Genomic DNA, 19,816 nt, shown 5'->3' with positions numbered 1-19,816 from the left:
ATGTCTTTTACTTCTCTACCTCTGAAGTCATTCATGCTCCTGGTTTCCTGGCCCTCTTGTTTGCAGGCAATGACTGATTGGTGTGCTTAGACTCTGAGAAGATTTTTTTCCTTAGATGTGAGGTAGGTGTTGCTAAGGGAAGCAATGCTAAAGAGCAGAGGTGTAGGGGCAGTGATTTATTGTGAGCCTCCAAGGACACCTTGCCCTTCTTCAAAATGTGCGGAAGTAGTGATGGAGCAAGAGCAAGGACAGACTGCAGTGTCCAGTCAAGTGCTTCAAACCTGCATGTGTGATGTTGTCAGTGATTCTGAAGATGTGTCCAGCTATTGTCAGAGTGAACAGAAGCTCAGAAAATTTCTTTTGCAGCTACTGCTCTGATATCTTCAGTTTCTCATCACGTTATTAACATTTTAATTGTGTTTTTTCTCTCCTTGTTTGTGGTGTTACCCCAGTTGCTGAGCCAGCCCATATCCACTCACCATCTACTTTCGTACTGCAGAAAAATTTCCCTTGCTGGATTGCAAACCTCCACCAAGAGATCTGGATGTGTACCATTGCTTCCCTGCAGGATAATAATCTGCCAATGCAATGAAGACATGTATTGTTTTTCCATGGAGGTAAATACGAATAGATATGAGAATATCTGCGCTATATTTGCAGGATGGCAAAGCCTTAAGTTTACACACATAACTATTTGTGTAATCTCTTCTTTCTCTTCAAGTCACTGTGGTCAGAAGCTGATGAGAGCCAAGGTGCTAACTGGTAAAAATACTATAGAAATTTATCAGACGTAATTTAAGTTCAGAGAAGGAAGGGTGTTTTGAAAGGGGTTGATAAGTACTAACGGCAAGGTCAAAGTCATCCACGGCTCCCCCTTTGTCCACTAATCCAGTCTTTTTCTCACAGAGAGCAATTAGATTGTTCAGGCATGACTGACCCTTGGTAAACCCATGCTTACTCTTCCTAATCACCTTCTTCTGCATCGGCCTAGAAATGTGCTCCAAGGGGTCCATGATTTTTGCAGGGGAAACAGTAAGGCTGGCCAGTCAGTAGCTCCTGATCCTCACTCTCAGATCCTTGTAGTCACCCTTGACTCTCCTGGTCTTCCCTGGCAGTATCATTGGTGCTCATGTGGATAAGCAGCAGGGAGTAATAGCCTGAGAGCCTTGGTGGTTTCTCTGCAACATCTTGGATCTGAGCCCCTGGCAAGCAACAACTTGTTCTAGATGGCAAGCCAAGTAGGCAGATGGGGGCTTCTGTCCTCCGCGAAGGGAAACCTACCACTATTATCCCTTGCTGTTTCCTTCTGTTAATGATATGTGGTTATGCCTGGACAACTCTGATGCTTTCCCAGGTACGATGTTCTGCTGCTCGCTCACTACCACGGCACTGAACGTGTTCTGCAACACAGTGGATCTGCAAGTGGAGAAGGGGCCATCTTCCATGTACCAGAAGTTAGGTTAGGTGAGTCAATTACATTTAATTCAGTAAAGATTTTTTCTTAATTGTCTTTCCCTTTGATGTTTCATATTACAAAGAATAAACTCGTGCATTTATGCTACACTGCTACTTGTGGCCGGTCTTGATTCTTCAGTCAATTAATGACAGGAAAGTCAGTCTCCAGTCTCCTAAAATACATGCAAATTCTTAGCTAAGTGCTTTGCTGTCTCCTGCATTAGAATTGTGGAGGAGGAGGAAGATTATTCTAGGCAGTACAGGGTCTAAACCTGATGGTTTGTTCTTTCCTGCGGTAAGAAGGCTCTGAGTCCTTTTAAGAATGCAAGGAATCATCTTAAGGGCTAGTACAAATCTGGTTGCTCTTGCACCTGCACTTTGCAGTTTGTGAAATTTGGAGATTATTTTTCTTTACTTACTTTTGGTTGCTATAAACTAACTGCACAATGAAATATTTGTGGACTACTGTGTTAATTTTATGTCCTATACCTGTTTTTAAGGGTTTTTCGCACATTTATGTTCCTCACTAAATGAATAAGGAAAATTTTAATTTTTTAATGAAGTAGGGCAGCAAGAATGGGGCTGCAAGACTTACAGCCTCATGTTCTGGGATGTGGGGCTGTGACTTGCGAGAAAATCTCTTGTATCTGGCTAAACATGGGGTAAACTTATAGCAAATATGCAAGACATATCTTCCCATTTTGTAGTACCACATCAACAACAACAAAATGTTGACCAGATTTATGAACCTTACATATAATTAATGTCTGTTACTGAAAACAGTGTGCAACCCCCCAAACAGTTTTCTCCCCACTAAGGCAGGTGCAATATTTTATTGAGGGAACAGGATTGGTACCATCATGCCCCATGCACAGCAGTCACATCCAGTTCTGTTACTGTTTGTACGCTGGCAACCTACAGATGCAGTGTCTAGCATTATAATTATGTTTGTACAAGAGACCTTGGATAACAAACGATGTTTACAGTGCACTAGGTTCTGTGGGGAAGCTGTGCCTGCTGCCTGACCAGTGCAGTCTGTCCTGTCTTCCCATTAAACTCCATTTCTTACTCTTTTCCTGGATGCACGGCTCCTTATTCTCTCCATGTATGCATGGGGGTCTGTGTGCAGCAGCTGGGGTATGGGCATGGCTCACAGGGGCCCTTATGTCTGTGTGTACAGCAAGCAGAGCAAGGGAGAGCATGTGTCAGTGTGCTCTCTTCCATCTGCCTTCCAAGCAGCCTCCAATTCCGCTTTAAACAGTGCACATTTCCAAAAGGCAAAGATGGGAGGTGGCACTTCTAATCCAAACCTTTTCTCCTGGTCACTGTCTCCTAGATGCTATGTCCCAAACAGCCTGAGGCCTAATGATTAGGAAACTTTCTGAGTGGACAAGAAGCTACATAGAATACCAGATTGGAAGGGAGCTCAGGGTTCATCTGGTCGCTGATTCTTGCACTTTCAAGCAGAAGGAATGAGGCTGAGTACTGAATTATGAGGGAAATCTTCTATCTACTGTTCTTGTAGAAAGACAGAATACTTTTCAATGTGGTTTTTTTGTTGTTGTTGTTTGCTGCTGTTTTGCTGCATCTTCAGAAAGGTCCTTGTCTTTACAATGTCTGTGCTTCTAAGTTTCAAGGCAAGAAAACTTTTTTAAAGGGTGTTAACTATGTTTTCAAAAGATTATTAAAGCCGTAAGATTGACTGCAACAGTGGAGGATATTGGGCTATGAGATTCTATCTTTTTGTTCAAGAGAATGTCATGGTTCAGAAGTATGGAGAAAATGTAAATGCAAAGAATATTCAAAACTTCAAATTTGTGATAACAGAAGTGGAACAGAGGCAGCAGCTGGGAAGGTTATACCTAAAAACATAATGATAAAAATCATAAGAGATCATTGGCTTCTTCCCATACAGTTCAGGTTCCTGTTTTCTTGCATCTCTTTCTGTACTGTGGTTGCAAGTTGTTATAACTTTCACACCTTAAAAATTCTCTAAGCTCTTCCAAACAGACGTCATCACCAATTGACCAATAAAACTGCTTATTCTGGTGTTCTGCTGAAGAAGATTTGCATTTCAGAAAGACCTAATTCTGCAGTGGATTAATTCTTTCTGAATTGCTGCTGAGAGGAAATGAACCTGTAGAGAGAAAACTGATTTGCAAATTTCTTGTCTAAGGTTATTTAAGGTCTCAATGTCAGTTCCATGCAACTCGCCTGTGTTGAATAGAACAGTATTTACTTAACTGAGCATATACTAAGCTAAGTTACTATGATTTAACTGAAATGGCAATGCATCAGTAAGCACAAAAACCAAATTAAAAAAGCAAAAATTTAAATAAAATCCATAGATCAGCAGTTTCAGTTAATCAAGTACCATACAAATGCAGCAAACAATTGGCTCAAACAGTGAACTATGGAGATTGTGTTGTGCCAGTCTTGTCTTGGATTATTGCAGATAGATTTCTTTCAGTACCTAGACAGCGTGTCTTGGTTGATTTATATCCGTAAACAGCTGTGCTACCTTCAAAAATGTTTGGCTCACTTTCCTCCACTTCTGAAATCATGCTAGGTACATCATTTAAGCACTAACTTTCAATAAATGATTAGTTTCTGCACACAGAACTTTGGCATGGTGGTCTACACACAGTTTGTGCATACACAATGTAGGCATAATGTACTGAAACAGCTTTCAAATAAAACTGGTTTTGAATCAATGGCTACATTGGCTTTTTAAACACCAAGTTTACCTTTAGAAAATTGATGAATTCTAAGCCATTCCTCTACTTCTAATTTATGACCTTCAACAAGCAGAAAGTACTTCACCATAGCTTGTAAGAGAAGCAATGTGGTCTGCCTTGTTGAGCTCCTGGTTGTTGAAGTATGTCTCTCCAATAACTCAAGTCTTTCATCTCTCTTTGCCAGACTTTCACAAGCAGAGAAAGGCTTGGGGCTTTATAGGTCTTTGAGAAAGAGAGAGAAAGTTACTTTTCTTCTCCAGGACCTTTGTTTCTTCTTTGAGGGTGATATTGTTTATTTTCATACTGTAGCGATACCTGTAGGTATCTGTGTTAGAAATGTAGCTTTTTACTTTAGTACTGTTATAGACCAGGTTACCTTCTTAAGCTTTAAAAAGGGGCTTAAGGTGCTCTTACCTCTCAACAGTTCTTTTCAACTTGTGCTCTGTTTATGTCAGATCCCCTTGTCTCGGAGTTCTAAATTATCTTCTATGCTCTCTTTCGATACCTCTACAAATCCTTGACTTCAGTTCTAAGATAGCCTTTTAAGTTGTGTGGTGTTGATATGGCTTCAGTCTTTCTACCTGCTTTCAGAATGCTTGTAAGATCACATGGGGCAGCTCGAATGGGAAAACCATCCAAAAACTGTAAAAATGTTGTTTGGAAGGGACCTCTTGGGGTCTCTATTCCAAGCTCCTGCTTGAAGCAGGACTGTGGGTGTGCCAGATTAGGTCAGACATGGTTTTATCTAATGAAGTCTTCAAAATGTCTTAAAATCAGAGGTTCCAGTTGCTCTATGAATAACCTGTTTGAGTGCTGCACTACCCTCATGATGAATGTATCTTTCCTAATGCCCACCTTAAGCCTCCCAAGCTACAACTCGACTCCAACACTGCTTGTTTTATCAGCAGCTTCTGCAAAGAGTAGTGTGGTATGTCAGCTTTTAACTGCCATTTATATAGCTGTAGGCTGATGTTAGATCACCTCTTCATAAGATGAACAACGTGTAGCTCCTCACATATGGTCTCAGACCATCTTAGCTATTCTCTGCTGGACCCTCTCCCGTTTCTCCATGGCCCTTTTAAACTTAGGGGCCCATATCTGCACACAGATGGGGATTCATCCGTAATACCAAGTAGAGGAAGTTGATAACTTCCCTCGGTCTGCTGACCATGATCTTAATGTGGCATAGTACATAATCTGCTTTATTTACAACCAAACTGCACTGTCAGCTTATATTCAACCTGCCATCCCCTGTTACCTCCAGGTCCTCTTCAGCAGGACTGCTGTTCATGCAGTCAGTTCCAATGCTGATTCAGTATTTTGCACTTCTCCTTATTGAACTTCATGTTTCTCTTCTCCCTAATGATTAGTTCAGTGTTGAAGTGCTAGACATTTGTCACAGTCAGCAAAAAATCTCCTTTTATAGAAGTATCTAACAACTTGCTGAACACATTCACTTTATTATGCCCTCTTTTATGACATGCATACAAACATTCTTCAGCTTTCTTCTAGCAATAAAGCTTTTGGGATGCTAATAGAAATTCATGACTTGTCTTATTGACTTGCACCAAAACAAACTTAGACAACCCTACTTCTATATTCTTGTCAGGATAAATCCTATGCATGATTACATCACTACTATTTGCCTTGAGCTAGCTCAAATCTGTGTTCCTCACTCAAGCGTCTCTTTCCTAGTCTATTTTATTTGTGTGAAACACAGGGTTCCCGTTCATCCCAAATACCAATGGACTAAGCAGAAAAAAGCTGTGATGTACTGCACTCCTACTGATACACTTTCAAAGGACAAACTAAACAGCTTCCTATTGACCCTTGAAGACAGCAGCAGTTTTCTGATGGTTCCCAAAGACTTTTGTTCTTCAGTTCAAAGTGTCTCTTCATGGCTCAACTACATTTCAAACACATGAAGTTTATTTTGAGCCCCATTTTCTACTCGGTTAGATATGTGGGGGCCACAGAAGTGCCTTCCTATGACAACCTAGAAATATTTTCTTTGTTCTGTTTATCAGATGGTCATGTGAGTGTCAAAAGTTGTTCTAAAGTGAAGATGTTACACAAACTACTCAGTTCATCATAGTGAATCTTTATGAAAGTTTTCATTTAGTACAGATGCACGAACTTTGTTCTTCAAATGTCCAACAATGATGCCAGAATGCTGGTTTGTAAAAATAGTTGTGAGTGTAAATACATAAGCAAACTCTGATTGTAACTAAGGATACTGCGGAGGGACTTTTCACTACGGACTGTAGTGGTAGGACAAGGGGTAATGGCTTCAAACTTAAACAGGGGAAGTTTAGATTAGATATAAGGAAGAAGTTCTTTACAGTGAGGGTGGTGAGGCACTGGAATGGGTTGCCAAAGAAGTTGTGAATGCTCCATCCCTGGCAGTGTTCAAGGCCAGGTTGGACAGAGCTTTGGGAGACATGGTTTAGTGCGAGGTGTCCCTGCCCATGGCAGAGGGGTTGGAACTAGATGATCTTAAGGTCCTTTTTCAACCCTAACTATTCTATGATTCTATGAATTAATTTCAAGTATTTAGTGCAGGCATAAATGGAAAGCAGGTGTTCTCTGCTTCTTAGACATCATTTCCCACTTCTCTGATTTCTGTTTTATTTGCTTATGGTTATTACAATGGCAGCCACCAACCACTCCCACTTCAGTGTGCTAACCATGACTCACATAAGTGCCTAATAAATTACATCAATGGGAAAGCAGATGAGCACATGAAGAGGAGGTGCAAAACTCATTAGTCATGCAGTCTTCTTTTCTGGCGACTGAATTGCCTGACAGAAAATCATTGTGAGTGGCTCATGCATCTGTCAAGTCCACCAGATGCCAATCTTACTCTTGCAGTTTTTGTGAAAGCTGTTAATCAATATGCATTATTCATCATTGTAAAATAGGACCTTAATCAAGCAGCCAACTAAAGCAGAAGGAAAAAGGTAACCACCCAATACACAGTGAGTTTCTTCAGACAAAGGGAATAACAATGATTTTGTCACTTGAAACAATATTTAGACCACAATCCATTTATTTCTTTTTCATACATTATCTTACATAATGATGAAGTTGAGGACAGGTACTGTAGAGCAGCAAAGTGAAATGAAGAATCTCTGTGTGCTAGACATTGATTTTGATCAATCTGCATGAAATAAAGGACACCAGTGTACTAGATCAAAATTAGAAAAGGACACAATATTCCACTCTGTCCGTATTGCTGGGGATAAGACAGCATCTTCATCCTAATCTCTGTGATTTCAGAGATTTATAGCATACCTGTAATAATTCAGCTGAGGCTGAAGCTGTATAAAATCTCCATTGAGCCTTCCAGGATTTTTGTCTTGGTTTATTTCATGGAAGGGATCCTGGTGCATTTACACCATTTTTTTAATCTTAGCAGCTGCAAAGACATTTTCTGTATAAAAGAGTCTCAATAAACTTGGGAGCAGAAGTGACTGCAGTTTACTACAGCCATTCTCATAAACTGATCTGTTGGTCAGATCAGACTACTGTTTAGTGATAAAGTAAAAATGAAACCTGAAGACTGTACCAACATGACCGAGTGCTAAAGTGAATCTACATTATTCTTTAGCCAGGAAAAAGAACTTAGGAGACCAATTATGACAACCTGAAGAAATAAAATAATGAACATGAAGGCTTTAGAGGAATAGTAGGTAGAGTACAGAAAAAAACCCCAACAAACAGAAGAGCTGAGCCCCATGAAGAGGTGTGACACATAGGGGTCTATCCTGAAGTATCCATACTCTCTGAATGGAGTGCAATGCAGGTTTTTGATCCCAGGACAAGAGTAAAAAACGCAACTTTTTCTATATGAGGAAGTGTTGAGTCGGAACCGTGTCTAATCTGTCCAAATGCTTGTTACTTTTAAAACCTAATATAAACATGCAGCTCCTTCTCCCAGCACTTGTTTGCACTCAGCCAAATGCTGCTGTTGTCAGCAGCAGGTCCCTACAGCAGTTTCAAGAACTCTTTTTGTACCAATGTATCCGGTTATCTGACCTTACTTTTTAGGTGAGTTGTCTAGTTTACAACTAAAATGAATATGTCAGTATTTCTTGGTGATAATGCAGATGTACCCAAAGGGACAAAGCTATTTGAGTCCACTTTTAAGCATGTGTTGTTCAGGTTAGCGCAGGAAGCTCTAACTAGCTTAAACAGACTGCAACACCTAGGCAGGACAAGAAAAAAGAGAAATAGTAAGTGGTTTTTGCTTCCTGGTATCTTCTGATTCTCCAGTTTTCACTTCACTTTGTTTCTGTCTCTTGTGTGTTAATGCAGTCTTAAATTCCTTTGTGTAACTCGAGAATGGAATATGCACAGAAAGGTTTGCAGGTCAAGATGCACCTGTGTAAACCAGTCTTTTCCTCCATTCATTCCACTACTTTTTTAATGAGGATAGGAATTTATCTCCAAAATTTTGTCATAATTGTCATGGTACTCCTCATTGTTAGAGATGTCATATAAAAAAATTCTGTGCCTGAACTGCACGATTCTGATTGTATCATTAGGAACACTCAAGAGAAATGCAACAGTATAATAGAGTACTGCACTAGCTAATCTTACCATTATCATAATAATGATAATAAGAAAAAACCTCTTTGTGAGCAGGGGACTTCCTTAGTAATCAGCAAAGTATATGCATATTCTGTATATTTTATGAGACTGCTTTTGCCAAATTGATGTGTTGACTGCTTCGTATGTCACAACAATAGATTTACAACTGCCATCATTAGCAGCAGAAAATGTAAAGTAAATTTAGCTGTCAGATAAACTGGTTTTTTTGGAAGATGAGGTGTGTTGCTGTGAAAATATTCACATCATATGTTGTTTACAGCCCTTGTATGAAAAATACTCTTCCTCATGGTAATTGAAACTTGTAAGGAATTTTCAGTGACTAAAGCAGGCTGCAGAAGGAGCATTGCTGTGAATGGACAAATCTTAGCCTTCAAAACATTCGACAACATGAACCATGATGAAGAGCTCAAATTTATCTCAGTGTGGAGGTGATGGGTCCTGCTATGGCCAACAGCATCCTGGGCCACATTAGAACTAGTATTACCAGCAGGTCAAGGAAGATGGTCCTTCCTATCTGCTCAGCACCGGTGAGACACGTCTGCACTGCTGTGTCCAGTTTTGGGCTCCCTAGTATAAAAAATATTCGGACTTACTGGAGCAAGTCCAGCAGAAGACCACAAAGATGATGAAGGAACTGGAGCATCTTCAGCACGAGGAAAGGCTGAGAGACCTGGGGCTGTCCAGCCTAGGGAAGAGAAAGTTCAGGGGGATCTTACCAGTGTGTACAAATACTGGATAGGAAGGAGTAAAGAAGACTGCTTTTCTGAGTGGCATCCAGTAACAAGACAAGAGACAATAGACACAAATTAAAATACAATAAATTCCACCTAAATGTGAGAAAAACATTTTTTCTGTGAAGTTGGTGAAAGAGGTTGCCCAGAGAGGTTGTAGAGTCTCCATCCTTGGAGGTAATCAAACCTGGGTGGACAGACTCTGAGCCACCTGCTCCAGTTTACCCTGCTTTCCGTGGGGAGAATTGGACTAGATGACCTGCAGTAGTCTCTTCCAACCTCAATAGTTGTGTGATTCTATACGTTAACATAAAACCATATTCAGACACATCATGTGTTTTGCAAGCCAAATTTAAAGGGAACAAGAGGAAGCAAAAAGGAAATGTCTGAAGAAGGAGGAAACACTTGACCATCAGTAACTAGGATTGATTATAAGAACTAAAGGTTCTGCTCTCAGTTTGATAAGCAAGTCACACTTTCATCAGTGTAACTGAGAGTTATGGGCATTGGCAGCTGTGACTAAGGCTTTCTGTGCATCACAGTCAGCAAGATTCTGAAAAACCACTGCGTACAGTTTTCATTTGATATAGGTCAATCCACAGTCTTTATATTAAATACTTGTTTCTTCTCCTATTGCTGAAACTGCTTAAATGTCATAGATTTCACCCACAACATTGTCCTTCCATATTCATTTCCCCTATCTGCCTAATCATGGCTTGTATAATTGGAACTAAGAAAGGCTGGTCCCATGCAGCTGAGAGCAAGTGGACCAAGGTAAAACTAAAAATCTAGATATTTCTAGATTCCCACCTTCCCAAAAGGGATAATCCAGACACGCACATAACTCATTTAGTTAGTTGAAACACTTATCTGAAAGTTGCTCAGAATGGTCTCTCTTTCTCAGGACTCCTGACATTCTTCCTTGCAGTCAGAAAACACCAGTTAAGTCTCTGTACCAGCTGCTTCCATGATCCGGAGGTGGCAGCAGTTTTAAATTCCTTTCTGCATACATCATGTTCTGGCTTCATGGTGAAACCCTGGAAGACACCACAAAAAAAGCAGCCCAGGTTCGTGGCCCAGGTTTACATGCCAGGAGCACTCCAGCCAGGTGCCAGTCAGGGTCAGGGGCTCATAAGGCCCTGACTGCATTCAGCAGCCCCTAACAGGCTGCCTCAGCAGGTAAGTGTGATTGCAGCCCTTCTCCAACACTTCATGAGCACTCCTGGTCCAGAGCAGACAGCTCAGATTTCCCAGTGATTTTCTTACCAATAATCTGTTTGTGGTGTACATCGTTAAAGCCAACAACTGAGAAGTTCTTTGAGGTCTATCTGTGATAGAGATAGACAACTACAATATCCTTAGTTCTTTGTCCCACAGAGGCTCGTTACTCTCCACAAGACATATATCCAGTGAGCTTTGTTGCCATTTACTTTCACTCAGGCTTGTGTCCTGCTGCTGTTTAATTTCCTGGCATAGGCAGAGCCACAAATAAGGAGACCATTACATATTTTTATATTGTTATTGCCAGTAAGAGTCTGTTACTACTTCTATATCTGCAAATAAACTGGAGCCCATGCATACACTCAAACACTGGCCCACAGTCATCTGTACCTCTAAATTGTCAGCACAGTCCCTGGCATGGCTCAGAGGCAGCAGTCAAATTTCATTGTTCCCCTGAGGCCGGAGCCTGGAAGCAGCTGGGCAACCCTCTCCCCTAAGGCATCTGTTTAAATGTAAAATTGTCTCCTCTGAATAACATGCATGAGGCCTTTCATCAGGCATATAGAAAAATATGACCCTTGCCCATGGGAGAGTTTAATGTCAGGGAAAGCAGACTGTGGCAGTCAATATCACTTCCTTCTGGCTCCCTGTTCACTCTGTGCGTACTTCTCTTGTGTTGAAAAGGCTGAGGCAGAATAGCAGGCAGGCTGAGAGGGTGCCTATCTGCTTTGTCCTGGCAGCTGCCACTCTGCTGCAGGTGAAATCCTGGTGGGAAAGGGCTGCCAGCGCCTCCTGAGAGCATTGAGATGGAGAAACGTCCTGGGGCTCCCATCAGGGTGGGCAGAGCCAGGGTGTCACTGGAGCAGTCTGACAGATCAGGTTTTCTTAGGGATCCAGAGGCACAGGGCACTGTTTGCTATAGCTATAGTTTCTGAAATAAATTTGATTGGACAATCAGCAGGGAGAAAGCTGCTTACAAAAGTTGTTCACAGTTGTTCTGGATTATCTCACCCAAAGCAGCTGAATTTTCAGTGTCAGCAAAATTATTGTGTTCCAGTTTGTGTTCTCTAACTTCAGAGAAGATTGAAAGACCTTTGGATATTTTTGGTAAGTTTATTTTAGGAAAGGTGCAAGCAGATCTATCCCAAGGATCTGGCCAATGTGATACCCCATCACCAAAGCAAATAGATTGTAAGAGTAGCTCAGAGGCCAGGGCATGTAAAGAAAGCCAGATGAGGTCTGCAGCCAAGTAGAAAGCTAATGAGTTCTGAGAGACTCAGCACTTTGGAGAGAATGACACACAGCAAGGGCCAGCCAAAAAAAGGAAGGCCGAAAAAAGAAAAAATATGATAAAATGTTGTGAAAGACAAGCAGTGATTGCTGCAATAGATCTAAGCAATAGAAAGGTGGGGCAAAATTGCTTGCTTTTCTGCATTAAAAAGGAAGAAGTGGAGAAACTTAGCAACATAAAAGTGTAAGAAAAAAATCATGTAGACACCATAGTTCAAGATAACCATTATGGTAAAAACTGTATTCCATGGATATGTTTATAAAAAATTTCTGAATACCTGTAGAAGTCCCAATTCCCTATTCTACTGTCTGAGCATTAGCTCTTCAGCAGCAAATTTATGTAAGGGAGAAGAAAATAAGATTAGTTTGGAAGGCCATACCCAACTGGATGATTCTGGTACTAAATTTGAAGAACAATATGACTTTAGTGATGTCTTTTTTTTTTTTTTTTTAACAGTTGTTTTCATCTCAGAATTACAGACCACTCTAACATTTATTTTCACACCAGCTAGGGGGATATGTTTTATTAGTTTAATTTTCATTTACTGAATGAAAAATACCCCAAACATTCCTGCAACACTGAATTAAGGAAATAAGCATTCCAAGCTGATACAATGTTGGAGAAAGTAGCTAACCTGCCCTCATCCACCCAAGTGTGAGGTCCCTGACTAACTTTCACTCTTCGCAGAAAGCCTGAAATCTTTGTAGTGTTCCTGGGAACTAAAAGGTTCAGACTGAGTTTTCTGAAACAAGAAAGAACATCCTTACAGACTATTGAAATCCAGGTACGGTCTTCATGGAGGCTTAGGGTTAACCAGAGTGTGATCTGCTGTTTCTTATCTATGTCCTACCTTGCAGTCTAATTACTGCTGTTCCCATTTTGTTGCTTGATGCTTAGAGACGTCAAGTGTCTTTCAAGTTCCTGTCAGTCACTTTATCCCAGCTGTAAATCAGGATGCAAACAGTTTGTGTTTCCAGACTGTGGCTTCCCATCAACAATCGAGAAAAAGCATGTGAGATATGGGGTCCTATCAGAAATTAGGAAAAACAGATAGCAGGATTTCTGTCCATAGACTTCATGTGCTTAATTGCAGCACACAGGCAAGTAATCTATAAATGCACCAGAGAAGGTGAAGAGAAAGTGCTCACACACGAAAATATTAGAGCAGCTTGATATCTTCCAGTGGTCAACTCAAGAAAGTCACTGGAGGCAGTCAACGAATGTAGGTTTCATTTGCATGGTAGATATAGACTAAATTTCAGGTACTAACACTTAACAATCATAGTTTATTAGTATCAAAAGTGAGAAGAAAGTGATCGGTAATTTCCAGAAAAGTTTTATTATGGAGGTAAGAAGAACCTCTGAGCTACTAATAGTTTGTACCACATTCAAGTTATTGTAACAATAAGGTGAAGTAAATCAAGATCACTCTGGTTTAATGAGCTCAAACTGAATTGCTTGAATGTGTTTAATAGTGGATCCATCTCATACTCCTCTTGTTTACTAAATCTTTTCTTTGGGATAATGCCAGCATTAACCAGTTCCCATTTGTCGATGTCATTTGCTGTCAGAAAGGACCTGGATAACCTTATAGACAACATGTTGAGTCATCAGCACCCCAGGGATGAAAAAGGTCAAAGAACACTGAAACTGAATAAGACAGAATGAAGCCAAAGTTGGCTTTGTTTTAAGATGGAGTTTGGACCAGATGATCCTCATGGGTCCCTTCCAACCTATAAAATTCTGCAAGTCTACAATCCTGCTAACTAATGCCTGCAGAGAAATAAACTCCTTCTTCACTTTAATGAATACAGACTACGTAGAGATTAATTTTTTTTAAGCAGTATGTTAAATTCACTAGTGATATGGCTGCATAAAAGAATGGATTTTCATTGAATGTTCCTGAATTCTGTGTAGATCAAGTACCAGTTTTATAAGTGGAGAAGTATTATTCTGGAAAAATATCTGTCTAGGACAGTGTGATGTTGCCCAGTTCCTTGTTTAAAGATAGTGTTTAAACCTTAGATGTATTTACTGTTTTTTGTGGCCAAACAAGATTGAAATATATTGGCAAAGTTGTATTTAAACCTGCTTTTGAATAGAATTTCTTATGTATGTTTTTGCAGTAAGTCTGGATTTTGATATCTCAGAAAATTCTTTCAGAATTCAGAATGAACAAAAACCTAATCTTCAATTTAGCCTCAAGCTAAATGTGCACATTTTTACTGCAATTGTTCTTCCATAATTTATAGTGAATGTAATTGGACTGAGACTCTCATAATAATGTGAACAGACGTCTTGACTTGTAATATGTTGTTCCACATTAGATGATATTTTAATTATCATTGAAACGGGCCTTTATTGCATATCTCCTTCACTTGAACTGTCAAACAATTTTGAAGTCCAGGAGCAGTATCCAATAGATAAAACAAATACAGACGGGAAGCAGACAAATTTTGTATCTGCCATCACAGAGAAAAGCCCTAACTTCAGGAATGAAGTGTTTTACTTTGGAGAATGAAGCTATGTCCTCAACACTTTTTGAACTTTACTAAAATCAACAGCACATTACAAGATAACACAACCAAAACAACAAGGGTTATCATTGTCCACTGGGTATTTTCCATGAAAGGCTTTTGTCTTGACAACAAATCCATTGTCTGTCATAGAAGCTTTAGTGAAAGGGACCAGGCAAACAGTCATCTGAAATTTTTAATAAGACTTCAACATATATCTAAACAAATAATATTGCTAGTATCATGGAGGGGAATACCTTAGTCTATTTTAGAAGGTGTTGGCAGAAGAGATGGAGAAACAAGTAACTTCAGACTCTGTCTTCTACAGCGATGCATAGATTTACCTAAATCAGGCAGGATTTGTTTCCTCCTTCCTAATACAGATATCCATAACTGCAGTTCATCTCAGAGTAATTAATTCTTCCACTTGACAGGTCCACAGATATATCCTATATTAGGCAAAATGAGATATCTGGATGCAGACTAGATTCTCCCAAAGGTAATACTGCATCAGTGCTCAGCTGAAGGCATTCCTTAGTTATCCATAGCACTGCCAAGACTCATTACACTCTTCATGTCTATGGGACACCAGTGTGCATCGTCCCAGTGAATTGGGTGAATTCCTTTGTCTTGCAATACATTGCAAAAGAAGTGAATTACTGATACACAGTGAGCTGTTGCCAGAAGAAAGTAGTAAAACCGTTATTAGTTTTTTCATAGGGAAACCCTTTGGGTATTATTTTCAGAGAGATAAAAAGTTCAATGTAATTACTGAAATTACTTGTCCAAAACATGTTCCTATCTGTAGCACAGCAGAACTAGGTAAATGCTTATCTCCTGCTGTGGCAGTTCAGTGAGCCAGAACAGTCTATCTCTCTACTCTCCACTGCTGTACCTACTATCCATCCCCAAAGCTGCCACAACAAATCAATATTAAAGAGAATGGGGCAGTTCAGAAGGAGATTGAGAGAGTTAGAAGAATGGCTGCTTGGGCAAGACACCAGAACTACTTAAAGCAAGATAATGAATGAGCACTGATCCTGAAAAAGCACAATGAATGCGCAATGCAGAGTACCACCAGTAGAGCTCCGGACAGGTAAAACACATATCAGGAACAACAGACTCTCAGCCTCTTCTCACTTTAGCTGTGACCTAGAAAAACATTAGCACCTCTCATTTCAGAAGCAGGTACAGTTAACAAATATGTGACTCATACAGATGTTTGAATATGTATTAGCTAGAACTTGTACAGTGCTTTGAATCTGTGAAGTCAATGATTCCTCTTTGATCCATTAATATTACAATTTAGTGGGGACAGGGAAGAAATGTCTTTAGTAGTGTTGCCCTAGAGCTGTCAGAAGCACTCATTGGTATCTATGAAGAGATGGAAAACTCAATAAATAATGTTAAAGCCAACTCAAGAGAATGCAAGACTTTTAGGACAAGGGTATATGGCTCCCATGCTCTTTCTCCAGCTTTACTCTTTTGATTCTCCATTCCTTTGCCTTGATTTTATATCCCTCAAGCTAGTTTTATGTGTTGGTTTTTATTCCTCAGACTTATTTTCCTTTGCATATTGTCCCTTTTGGGAGGCTGGGGGAGGATGAGACTTGGTGTTATAAATTAGCGAAAGAGCCAATAAGGACAGTGGCAGATAGCAGATGCTTAGAGAATGTTCTTGTCATCTGTCCGCACATGAGAGTTGCCTGCTTAAAAAAGCTTTTAAAGACTGCTACCCAACTGAGTGGTGAATAAGAATTACAATGAGGCATTGTGGCTGTTCACAAACAACTGCAATTCACATTTCGGCTCCCCAGGGGTCCTTTCCAAGTTGCTCCTGTAGATGGTTATTTTTCCCTGAGCTCTGCCAGAAGGGGTGCTAAGGAGGTAAGCACCTCTCTGATGAAATACTCAGAAGAGTGAAGCATATTAAAGAAAACCGAATCACTGTAGGTATTCTGCCTCTTCTCCACTACATTGTCAGTTTCAATACACCCTTAAGAACCTATAAATTGCTCTTAACAATATTGTTGCTACATGCAATTTTGTTTGCCTGGTGTGCTTAAGGATGCAGTTTTATCAGCACAAAATGCTCAGAGCAATAGAGTCTGGTCACCTAAGCTTTCATTTCTGAACTGGTGAATAGCAACATAAACATGTCAAGACTGCAACCCAATACCCTGAGTGTGCAATATCTTTAGAAGGGTCTTTGCTTGCACTGGCAAACTATAAACAAAGTCTGTTTGGAGGGGCTCAGTAAACAGAGTGATGCAAAGTACAAAAGGAAAAGCAGAAATACTGCCAGCTCCTGTAGTCCTCTTGGGGTCACATAATTTTTGGCTGGAGCGGATACCAGTTTTGTGTGGAAAAATCCAGTCTTTCACAAAGGTCAGCTCTGATTTGCAGTTTCTTCTTAACAGAGCTTTCCTCCTCCCTTGAGTGGAGAACACTGACACTTTTTTTCATGGAAAGGAAGGTAATCGGAGTTATTACAGCCTGATCTCAGGACAGTACTGGGCTTTTTCTAGATTTTTCTACAAGTTTTTTTCTAGATTTTTTTTCCCCCCCCAAAGGAGCATTTCACTGCTCATTACTTTACTCAGGGGATAAAGACCAACTCAGCTCTCTTATTTTAATGCATATATCCAAATATTCATGTGACAGAGGAGGTGCTTTGGAGAGTGGAAAAGTGGTGAGAACTAGATAAAAGGAGCAGGAAGCTTTCACAGCTGTATAACAGTGGTTTGCAATACATAGTAATACTGCAACAAGTAAAGTTGCTAAACTGGTAGTCTCTTGATTCCTGTATATCCATGCTGATTCTACTGATGAATATATGAAATATAAAGAAATACAAATGACAACTATTTATATACTTCCCCAGCTGAAAAAAATATTTAAAAAATACATTAGAATTCCTCTTTTTGTTTCTCAGCACATGCCTCTTCTAACATTCTGAAAGGCAAAAACTGTTTTATTGTTTACATGATTGCAAAATTATTCTAAACTGAAGACCTGAAGGAGAGGCCCTTCATGCAGTGTTCCCCTACCTAAGGGGGTGGCATGGAGTGTGGAGCTAGGCTTTTCCAAGCGTGCCCACAGAAAGGCCATCAAACATGAATTGCAATACAGAGCATTTGGTTGGACGTAAGGAGGAAAGATCTTCAGAGGGAGTCCAATGTGGACTGGGATGAGATTGTCTGGAGAGGTGATACTATCTTCATCCTTGGATATATTCCAAACTCACCAGCAGAAGCTGAACAACCCAATTTAGCTTCGAAGTTAGCCCTGCTTGGAGGTCCCTTTTCATCCAAGCTTTTGTGCAATACTGTGAAACACTATTTAATACGACAACAAGAAGAGAGGGTTAAACTGACTTTGCACAGGTATCCTTTCAGCAATACAAAGTCTGAAAGAGACTTGGGAATGGTAATAAATTGGAAAGCGTGCAGTGTGATGTGTCAAGTTTTCTTCGGCACATGAAGAGGAACTACTACCAGGAAAAGAATAGGCACTCTTTAAGTGACTGTTAAGCAACACAACACTATAGGAGCTATTTTGTTTGGCTGTTCTTGTTACCAAGTATTGGCATCTTGGAGAGATATGAAAATGGATAAGTTAAAATGATCTCACTTCTGAAAAGATATATGACAAAATAAAGCATTAACAGCCCATACATCTTATTTAAAAGCCATGACTTTATTCTGCAATTAGTTGAAACATGTTAACACAAAAAAAAAAAAAAAGAGAAGTATTAATAAGGATAAAAAAGATGTAATTAAAATAAAGAAGAGAAATTTAGATTGCAGGGCAGAATACCTTTCTACAAATGAGATGTAGTATTAGCTGACATATTTTGTTTTACCTCTGACAGAATTTGCATAAGAAATAACTACAGCTGCTTTTTTTTAATTGGAAGGGGCCTAGAACTACTTTCTAGCAGTAGATTCAATTAACCAAATTAATTTTTAGTCCATTCAAGCGATGAACTGCATAATATTCAATATCCCATTTCCTTTTGTAGGGTTCTATGTGCACTCTTCTGCTTCTTCAAAAATACTAGAATTACTTTTTAGAAAAAAAAGATGCCTAAGCTTAGTAACACTGATTTTATTTTTTTTTTCTCAAAAAGAAAAATAAAGACACTTATAATAATGAGCAATAAAAACAGAAATATAATCTGGGATTTTACTTTACGGTGAGGGTGGTGAGGCACTGGAACAGGTTGCCCAGAGAAGTGGTAAATGCTTCATCTCTGGCAGTGTTCAAGGCCAGGTTGGACAGAGAGTTGGGTGACATGGTCTAGTGTGAGGCGTCTCTGCCCATGGCAGGGGAGTTGGAACTAGATGACCTGAAGGTCCCTTCCAACCCAAACTATTCTATGATTCTATGATTCTATGATTTCTGTGTTCATCTTTGAATGCTGAAAACAGTAAATGGAAGATGGGTAACTGATGGTAAAGTCATGAATCATACTCAAGGAAGTTACTATATACTATTTAAATCTGAACAACAGTAAGCTTCTGTCAGAAATAATTAGGCATATCAAGTTTGTTTAAAAAAAAATAAAATTATTTGGCAATGATATTATCAGGTTTATCCATTCCCAATACTTTTTTAACATATGGGTAACAGTTCATCTATTTTTAACACTTAGAGTGGTATTGTATTAGATGAAGCCATACTAATTTTTTCTTGCATCAGCTTGAACATTGCTATCTCCTTGTCCACAGTACAAAATTTTTAACCTCTGAGCAATCCTAAATTTAAATCCAGTGGGAGCTGGACTTGTTCAGCATTTCCCAGCATCAAGGCGTATGTTTAAGTTCTGATGCTTGTCTATCTCATTGCATGAGCAGATGGAAAATACTGCATGCTTTTAAGAATTATCAGTAAATCTAATCTATGATACATACTACTGAAGTTTGAATCTTGACTACATGTTATCCCATTGGAATAAACAAATATGTGTTTTTAGCACGCATACGGAATTTACTTCTTATTTATTTCAAGTATTTAGGTCTTCCTGCTCCCCAAGAGTCTTTGATACCTCAACAGAGTGATTGCATTATTCTGTCCATCTTTTGATCTTTGAAAATGTGAAGTAAATACTCTATTAACAAGCTTACAAGAAAAAAGGTTGAGTGATTCCCTTTTTAACATACAGACTACAATATAAACAAGCAAAGACAGAATTGCTGTAGAAATATTTCCTGGCAAGAATGTGAAGCAATGCAGTCTTGAAATATT

General features: G+C 39.5%; 1 protein-coding gene across 1 annotated transcript in view; it reads left to right on the top strand.

The window, feature by feature from the left end:
• Window positions 1-1,048: 1,048 nt before the first annotated feature.
• Window positions 1,049-19,816, top strand: part of C1H7orf57 (chromosome 1 C7orf57 homolog) — a 71,681-nt gene continuing 52,913 nt past the window's right edge. Inside the window, exon 1 of the mRNA XM_030482119.1 lies at window positions 1,049-1,464. The gene's annotated coding sequence lies outside the window, so the exon portion shown is untranslated. The remainder of the gene's footprint in view (window positions 1,465-19,816) is intronic.

Source organism: Strigops habroptila, chromosome 1 (genome assembly GCF_004027225.2).
Source record: "Strigops habroptila isolate Jane chromosome 1, bStrHab1.2.pri, whole genome shotgun sequence".
Classification (NCBI taxonomy): domain Eukaryota; kingdom Metazoa; phylum Chordata; class Aves; order Psittaciformes; family Psittacidae; genus Strigops; species Strigops habroptila.
This window is presented reverse-complemented; position numbering and strand designations above follow the sequence as displayed.